The following is a 10,093-nucleotide window of genomic DNA, read 5'->3' as shown; positions in this document are numbered from 1 at the left end:
CCCACAGGTTGGTGGAAAAATATCTTTATCTCCTAATTGTCGCTTGCTGTCCCCATAATCACCTTCCAGCAGGGAGGGAGAAGCAGGTGCAGAACATTACCCTCCCTTGAGAGAGATCTATGTGGGTCCAGGTGGCCATGTGGCATCAGAACATTTTTGTGCTGCCGTGGAGAGCAACTACAGTTGTGACACCAACAGCAAACAAATACAGAGCCCTCCTACACAGACATTACACTATTCTGCTGTCCTTGGCACAGCCCAAGCACATAGTTTTGGCTGTGTTAGGTCCTTGCATATAATCAGCTGGAGGACATAGATGTGTAATGACAGAAAATGAAAATGCAGAGGATTCTGAAATAACAGTGAATGAGTTAATTATATTAAAGGACAGGAATTACATACACTGTGAGTGAAGAACATGTAGGATGTAGCTGGATAAAGCAGTCATCCAGTTAAAATGGAAACAGTTTATGAAGGTTGATCTCTAAAATAAAATCCATTTTGCTGTCATTACAGCAAGCTGGGATGTCAAATCTGACAAAAAGATTAAGCAACATCAACTGAAATTTGATTTCATGTATAACAGGTCAAACTGCACATTGCAAATAGGATTTACTATAAGTTTAGTGTTCATGAATCATTTGTGAACAGATTTTCTTTATTCGTAGGCATACACCAAATCGCTTCTATGTAAGCATGCCACAATCTTCTGCATTGTTTGCAAATAGCTCATATTGACTATTCATAGCAAGTAATTGATCATTTATCTCACCAGCCAAAATTTCCATTTTTGAAGGAGGACTTACTTAGAATGTCCAAATAAAACAGAGAGAAAATAACAAAGCCAAAAACCAAACAAATACACTTTTGATATGGATGTCTGGATGAACACTTGTATTCTCTGAAATCTGTGACATTTTAGTAAATATTCATCAAGTGTGCAAATACAAAAACTGGACAGAAAAGTGAAAGTGAATGCACTCCAGTGTTCATTGATTAAGTCAATAATTAAGGACTGTTTTTTAGCTCTAATCCTAAGAATTTCACAGAAAATTCTGGTAGAATTATTAAAATTTTCCCAAAGGAAGAAAAAAATAGCATTGAATGTAATGAGCAGCCTCTGGATTAAAAATTAACTGTAATCTCACTTCATTCCATGGGGAAAACAGCACCATAAAAAAGCTTCATGAAAAAAATAAAATACACAAGGCAGCAGAATGTAACTCTGACAAACTCAGGCAAATCAAGAGACTCACAGAACCACAGAATGGTTTAGGTTGGAAGGGACCTTAAAGATCAGCCGGTTCCACTCCCCCTGCCATGGGCAGGGACACCTGAAAATTAACTTCACTGCAAGGTAAAATAATTTAGGCTCCATAGTGTAAATTGCATAGTTCATAGAAATGAAGATATAACCGGCATCTCTATGAAAATGGCCAGCCTCCTACAGGGCAACTACAGAGATTAGAGAAAGAGGTTGCAGAAAACCAACTGAACAAAGATCTAGGAAAACATGAAAGCAACTCCATGAGCAAAAGGAACTTTATCTGAACCAGAATCTACTGATAATCTGGGAATGATTAATTTGGAGAAAGCTTATCAGGCAAATCTAAAGAGTGTCAAAAATAGGCATAAAAGAGGTTTGGGTTTTTTGCCCTAAATCCTTTCTTCTTTCCCCATCTCGGTCCTCAGTCACAAAGATACATCACCTTAATGTTCTTAATTATGGGTCAACATTATTTGGAATCTTAACCTGAAAGCCATGAAAATGAAAACAATTATTCTACATATCAGCATACTTTTATTGTAATGTGTGATCAGCACCTTCAGAAATCGTGTGAAAAGACTCCCTCCAGACAAAAAAAAATTAAGCAAAATGATTAAATGTTAACAAAAATACTGAGAAAAGTACTAAAATGAAAAGAATGGCAACGTTTAATAAGTCTGATCAGTCAGAAGAACATTCCTGAAAAGGTGTCTTATTCTACAGAAGAGATTTAAATATGTTCTGGTTATGTGTAAAATCTCGCAAGACAAAATTAAATACATTTATCTTATTCAGTAGTTGTTAACTTTTTAAATAATAAGTAGACTCAATGAACCTATCATCAAACTATATTCTGACTGCACGCTTCCAGTACAGAAGAAGGTATATTTCTCTTTACCAAAGAGCTTTATGAATCTGGATAAATCAGTAAGTCATGACAATAACAGTTCTTGTCATTTTTTCCTACTTTTACCTGTTTGTTTTACTCTCTTACAGGTGAAATGCAGAGTACAAAACAGTAGAAGCACTGGAAAATTTGGAAAAGTAGCCTGGCTCACAAAACATGATATTCTAATGTCCACAACAGCAAAAATTACAATAGCTCCTATGAATAAAAGCCTTATGGACGATGGAGTTAACTCCTTCCAAGGGCTCAGGAAAAACTGTTTTTCTGGTCACTGTGCCCTTTTTCCTCCCTAAAGGACACAACCTCAAAGCTACGCTAGGCATTCAAAAGGTTTTTGTTAAGAGCATGAAAAATGTATTAACTTCTCATGCAGTGTGACATCTAAACTGCTGTTATTCATTATTATATTCAATAACAAGAATAGGAAATGCTACGCACTCCCCCTTGCCCAAACAGATCCTTCATCCGGAATTAGTGAACTGTTGTGTTCAATGGTTTGGTTCAATTCAATTCCAGGGGCTTATATAGGCACTAACACTCTGGGAGGAATAAGAATCAAAAGAAGAAAAAACCAGCACACGGCATAGAGGTAATAGATCATTTTGCAATTGACATTCTAACAGGGGGATGACATAGCCAGGCACTATTTAAAGCAACAAAACTATTTAGGGAACACTGTGCACAGAAGAGGATGTACAGAACTGAGTATGTAGCTGGTGCATGTAAATAGGAACCAAAGATAGAACCACGCTTTTCTGTTATCTATAAAACTCAGATAATCATTTTGCTTAGATAAAGCAAAGCAGTTAGATAAAAACAGGATACTCATCCTGCCTTAAAGCAGGCCAAAACAAAGGTGCCAGTGTCTTCAGACTCTGAAACTTCTTAAAAGCACAGACATCGAAGAATATTGCAAAAATTTGTACAGATTTTTTAAGGCATATTTATGTAGTTTTCTATTAATAAGGCACTATTATAACATTGCTATAGCAACCCTAGAGTTACGCTTGAGAAGACGCTTTCTAAGTCTTTCTACCCAGGTGCTTCTAACTTTTAAGCCTTTTGAAAATTCTTTAAAATGATCACTGATTCAGCTTAATTATTTCAAGTCTGTTGTTAACTCCGTAGCAAACACTTTAGTAAAGTTTCTTGGAGGGGAAATGTCATGCTTGGCGAATCACCATATATAAATTTTACACGTACATTAGGAGATACGTTCGGAAGATGGGGCAGTATTCAATGAAAAGGAAATGACAGGCAAAAGATGTTGAGACGATGAGTAAGGCTCTATATAAATTAAACATTATGACATCCTCAACACCTGTAGTGCTTCCTTGAGCAGAGATTAACGTACTAAGCAGTGCACACAGGTAAAAAATTAATGTAGGAAGCATACACAGCAATACAATGCAATACTAAGCACTATGTAAGCACAAGCTTAGGTTATTTTCGGAGATAATTTCTCCATTTGTGCGTACAAAACCTTATGCTAACATGGGACCAGATTTACTCTTTGGCAGAAATGCAGCAGAGATGAGACGAAAGCCCTTAAGCCTGTCACTGGATTCTTCCCTTCAACAGGTTGTTTCCACTCAAAAGTAACAACAGTTTTCATCTACAGCCCTAGATGCAGGGCCAGTGGATCAGCTCTGCAGCTCTTCTTGGCCACTAAGTGAAGCAGGTCTGCTTTGGCTCTCTGCTATTAAAAGCTAGACTGCTCTTAGAGGAAGGTGGACCTGAGGAGAGATTTCTTCTATTCCTCTAACTTTGAGAGGACCTTCTAGGCAAGGTGTAGTACTCTAGGAAGACCGCAATTTTTCCTTTCTGTATGTTTCGCCTGAAGACTGTGAACAAATCAGACAATCTCACAGCTGACGTTTTCATTTCTGGTAAAAAGAGAAAAATCAGATTTCCTCTCAAAAGTAAAACGCTTCATTTTTTTTTTCATTTTTTGAGCCAGTACTGGATCATCCTGTTCTGGTCACAATGAGACAATCATATCTGCAATCACAGGAATATATCTCCCTACTTCAGAACAGGATTAAGCTATTTCTGATAGATATTTTCCTCTAGCACTTCCTCAGAAATCCTCAGTGATTCCACAGTCTCACAAGACAACATGCCGTACTGTTGTACCACACTTCAGATTAGGAAGTTTTTCTTGATGTCAAACATAAATCTCTCTTCCTTCAATTATGTTGAATTTATCTCTTTGAGATAAAACACCATGTTCAGCAGGAGATGATGTGTGAATGATGATGTGGTGACTTGTAAAGCTACATCATCACTCCTCAAGTGTGATATTCTTACAGGACAGGTGGCTTATATTTTCACTAGAGATGATTTGGTTGAAAAAGACACATTCACCCAGGGAAAATAAGGTCCAGATTTTAGTGAAATCTAATTTGCTACTACTATTTTTTTCCCTCTTTTCCACAGGACTCAATATACAATATTGTATATGATACAAATATACAACCTTGTGAAGGGTTATTTCATTGCATGTTTTATGTTTTCATGTAATATAAATTAGACCTTGAAGGAAACAGTTTTTATTTTCATATTTAAAACCTTTTTTCCATGTGCTAAACAGCCTACAAAAAAATCTTTTCTAAGTAACAGATACACGTACTAGTAAAGAGCAGAATATTGTCAAATGTCTCTTTGAGAAAATCAAATGGCACGAGTTCCTTAGTTCCTGCAGAATACACCTAACAAAGACACTGCTTTCATAGCAATTACTGACAGAAAATGATGATCTCCTATTTTAGATAAGTTACAGATTTTATGTTTTGTAAGGTTAAAGGTTCCTAAACACAGCTGTTTCTGCATAATCAGAGAAGAAATACATATGGAAAAGACACCTACTGAAAGATTATGTTTCTTCCCTGCTAATTGAATGGTTTATAAAAACACACACTCTTCAGAAAGAAATGACCACATTTACTTGGTCAAATGCCTATTGTACAGCTCTTACTTGCTGTATTTTATAGTTCTGAATATTGATTAAATGGATGAGAATGGATGAGAAATGTAGAGAAGAATATACAGGCCAGAACCACTCAGTTGAGGACCAGAAAAGGATTTCAAATTTAGGGGACTAAGACTAAAGTCAGTTTTTACATCAGAAACAGGGAGTTCAATTTGCACATCGGTCCTCAAAGAAAAGAGTAACATAGGTTTGGCTGGGGCAGAGAAGATGTGATCAAACACAACAATGTGGAATGAATGTAGGATGTAGTGATCACAACCTCATTTTTAACAAGGGTACTGAAGTTGCTGTTGCTGAAGGTCTAAATTCATTAATTGTCTCAGCAGTTCAAAGGGATGACAACTGCATGCAACACTGCGAATGCAGTTAGGAGAAATAAAGAGGCTGGAACATCCCAGAAGCAGAGCTACGTTTCTGCATTGAGGCAATTTGGCAATTTAGTGACACCAAAAGCTGACAAAGCAGAAGAGACAGCTGACACACAGTGCCGCCGAGAACCCTCGGCAGTACAACAGCTCCTGGCAGGGAAATTGTAGCCAGATCCAGACCTGCTGCAGTGTAATTGCAACTCCATGGAAAACAACTGTTAAAAGTGTGTAAACTGTGTCTGAATTGAATCTTTTGAGTTTTATACCAGTTTCAGATGAGCCTTCTCATTTTTTTTCCACAACAACAGTTGATGTAAGTGCTATCAACAACATGGAAAGATGACAGGTAGTAACAGCCACTTTGGGATTCTTAAAAATTCTTCTGTGTTGCTCATGGAGACGCTGAATTGGTGACAGCATTATCTTTACATATGTTTCCTGGCTAAAATAAAAAGTGCTAGGGATTCAACTCTCACTGTAGTCTACCAGGAGCTCCATAACACAGTAATTTGCTGTGGGTTAATTTTCCACATGGAACATTTCATACAGCTCTTTCCATAGAAAAGGAATCCTCAAATGAAAAGCAAACTACTGAATAAAGATGGGGTCTGACGAGGTGGTAGGTGTGTATAAACAAATTGGCTGTATTTGTAAACATCTATATTCACCACTTAATTAACACTAAATCAGAATATATTTTTTCCACTCCTAGGATTAGTCAGGCCTTTTTCGTTGCAAACCTGCCCATGAAATTCTATGGTGTTCAAGAAGTTTTGCAGAGTCAAGCAGTTAACAATTAAATTTGATAACTATCCCCTTATTGTAAAGGATATATGGAAATATGTTTGCTGTCAAAAGCGCTCATTTATTATTTAAATGACAACCAGGGGACACAAGTATGCTGAAGCATGAAAACAGTGCACTGGAGTTAAAACACTCTGTTTCTTCCTCTTCTTCACACCTTCAAGTAAGACATAGGATGTTGCTATCGAAAACCCCTTCATACTTGAAACCAAGTCAGGTCTGAAACATGTTTAACATATTCTAGGTGAGGGAAAAGATAATAAGTAAATAAGGAAAGCCATTTATTTACCAAACCCCTGCAGCTACTGTATTACCTCAGTGCAAAATGCTTCCAAATAAGAATTGTGACATTCCACAAAGGTGTAAATGATTAATTACCCACAGGACACAGAGTGTCCAGCAGACTGCACAGGATACAAAATTCTTCCCATTTTTACTCAGATTCACTTTTAATTTTCACTAAATCCACCTAAGTACAATTTCCAACATTTTTTCATATCCTTGGTTTTGTTTTCTTGAGTACGTGAAAATCTCCCTCTCTCCTCATTAGTCTTACGTAATTCAGGATAAAATAGGGTGAGTTACACAGGTCCATCGAGATTCCTCCAGGAATAATTGCATAAAATTATCCCTACATAAAACAGGTATTTTTTAAACATGTTTTCTGACGTCGTCTGGTCAGGTATTTCTGGCCAGGAGTGATCGATCCCCTGCCACTTCTGTCGGACCTGTGCTCACTCACTGTAAGACGAGTCCATTCTACTATAGATCACAGTCACTTCTCATCACTATACCCTGCATGGCTACTTCACTGTAATTAATCTCTTTCCAAATAATTTAGGTATTTTATGGATTTCAACTGGAATGCTATTACTTATCTTTGCTCATTATTTCTTGCAAATGTTTTACACTTGTAAGTTCTGTATTTCTGAGAAATGCCAATATTAAGAATTCCATAGCACCGTGTTAAGACTGAAACACTTCATGTGTGAGTAAAGGAAGATTCGGCCTACCACTGTCAAAAGGCAACTAAAAGCATGCATTTTTTTCAAACATCCTAAAATACACTTTACGCACAGAAATGTTTAAAAACTATGAAAACCGTTTTTCTAACTATAACCATTGCCTACTATTCCAACACAATGTAGTGGTCAAAACCAGAGAAAATTCCTATCTCCAGTATTTATAGCCAAACAATACACACAGAGTAGATTCAGAAACAAGCATCACAAAATAGCAGTTCTGCCTATATCAGTATCCATGAGATCATCTGTCTGTTAGAGCTGTACATTTTAACTGATTGATTTTGTTACTGAATAATATTAACAATATACCATGACTTCACTTGTTATCGGACAGCAAAGAACACAGGCACAAGAGAAACAATTTAAAGGTTGGAACTGTTGGAAAAGCCAAAATCAAATATTGCATTTGGAAAGTCCACAGAGGAGAGCAGCCCAGATTGAAGCTCTAACAATACCACCTCTAACAATGTAATACCTAATGCAACAAGAGTACCACAGTGTTGATTTTCTACTGTCTAGTAAGAATGAGCACAATCTGCTTTCTTTCTTTTCAGAGGAACACAAAATAAACTCCTTTTCTTCTGTGTGGCCATCTTGTCCAATAAAACTTAAAACCATTTTAAATCCCTTTATTCCTCTCCCAAGTTTTGCCAAAGGCTTAAAATTTTATTCACACTAAAGGGTAAATATATACATTCATATAGTATAATCACAGAAATTATGTTTTCCAAAGAATCCAGGCATAAAACTGAATGAAGGATGCACTAACAAGGAGCAGTTGTTTTATTACGGTGAGAGGTGACAAGGCTGGACAAGCAGACCTTCAAATGGGAAAAGCTAACCTGGAATGAAAGGTCAAGTGAGGCAGTGAGCTGGGGGGCCAACCTGCCAAATAAGAACTAAAGGGGATGAAAACAGGGAAAGGACACTTGAGGAAACACGAGAGAGAAAATCAGAGAAGAGAGGGAAGAATAAATGGAGGACAACAGGAGAATGGATGAGAAGATGGAGAATAAAACCTGGTCTGTTGGGGAGAAAAGATTGACACTACTTTACACCTCGTCCCTCTGGAGGACATTGTCTCAAATTATTTGCAAGCACAAATTTATTTACCTTCATGGAAATTATGCAGGGAAAAAGAGGAGAGAATCTCAGAGGAGACTCAGTCCTTCCACTTCTGAGCATTCGCTCAGTGCTTCCAAGGCAAGGAAGTGAAAACTAGCTTTATCTAACAGCTCCAGATGTAGACTGCCCAGAAGTCAAAGTAGTTTATTGCTCCTTCAAGAGTCTAAAAATCACAGCTTCTGGAATTCCACTGGAATTCCATTGGAATCCGTGAGGATGGAGGCACAGACCCAGAGGTAGAGTGCAAGCTGGATCGTTTATTGAACAGGTTACACGATATTTATATGCTTCCAAGCAATTAGCAAAGCACATCTGTGTTTGCCTTACAGTTACATCAGGTGAAAGGTCTATCTGATTTTCTTATCAACATCCTCTTTCCAGTTCCAATGTCCTTGTTCCTTGCCAGTTCCAACATCTTCCAAGTACCAGTCAGGGACAGGTCACTCTTAATTGCCTACTAAAGTTCCTCCTTCCCATGGTCACTCTTAATTGCCAGCTTTGATACATTCCAACCCCCACAATTCCCCCTTCTTGTTTTTGCAATGTAGTATACACATCTTTCAAAAGCTCAAGATAACATTCACTGCATACATTGTAGTAAGCAAGGTAGAACGCATATAAGGGCAAAGAGAGCAAGCAAAATGATCATTCCTCCCTCAACCAAAGTCAATAGCCACCCAGTTATGCCCCAATCAGAGAAGAGTGATGATAACCAGTCTTTATCATCCTCCCTTAACTTCATTACACTGTCTTTTAATTTAAGGATACTTTCATGCATAGATTCTGAATGGCCTGACAAATTCATGCAACACATTCCTTCCAAAATTTTGCACCCATGTCCATGAGCTAAGAGGAGAAAATCGATTGCTGCTCTATTTTGCAAAGTCGCATGTCTTATAGAGTCAACATCAGTGAGCAATGCAGAGAGAGCAGATGCTGTAGCATTAGTTTGCTTAGCAAGCCAACATCCTAACTTATTCAATGTTGCCAAAGCTTGAGCACTAGCTACTCCGGGAGCTAAAAATGAAGCAGCTATTGTTTCACCTGGGTTCCAAAAATTTACTTTGTCATCGCAGCTTGGCTGAAAAGCGTGCTTTGACCTTCGGGAACACAATCCTGGTTTATTTATTATCATAGTGTTATTAGGGATAAAAATGCCTAAGGTCCCTACTGCACACAGGCCATCCTTTATATGGGATAGCACCCTTTGCCAGGCCTGATCTTGTGGCAACTGAGGCACGGACTCTGTTTCTGGCTACAAACGAAACCCCTTATTGAGTGAGCTTACAGGATTTTATGGTATTCTGCTTAGCGGTTAGTAGCAGTTAGTTCTTTTGCTACTTTTCCATCACAAAACAATTTTATTGATCACGCACTCTTTCAGCCAACCACATTACTGTCCACACACCTTTGCTTGAATAATTATTTCTAAACATAGTTCTTTGCTATCACTACTCGTTACAATATCACTTCCACTTCCCCTTGACTACACATTCTTTATCTTGTCTTAAGCATCCTCCTGTTTCCAAATTTACAGTCTTCAGAAATTATCTTGATGCTCTTTCTTCGGTTCCACCCAATGTTCTTTCTCCAGTTCTTCCCGAC

Source organism: Pezoporus occidentalis, unplaced genomic scaffold, assembly GCF_034315485.1.
Source record: "Pezoporus occidentalis ecotype Australia unplaced genomic scaffold, CSIRO_AGI_Poc_V1 ctg66, whole genome shotgun sequence".
Lineage (NCBI taxonomy): Eukaryota > Metazoa > Chordata > Aves > Psittaciformes > Psittacidae > Pezoporus > Pezoporus occidentalis.
This window is presented reverse-complemented; position numbering follows the sequence as displayed.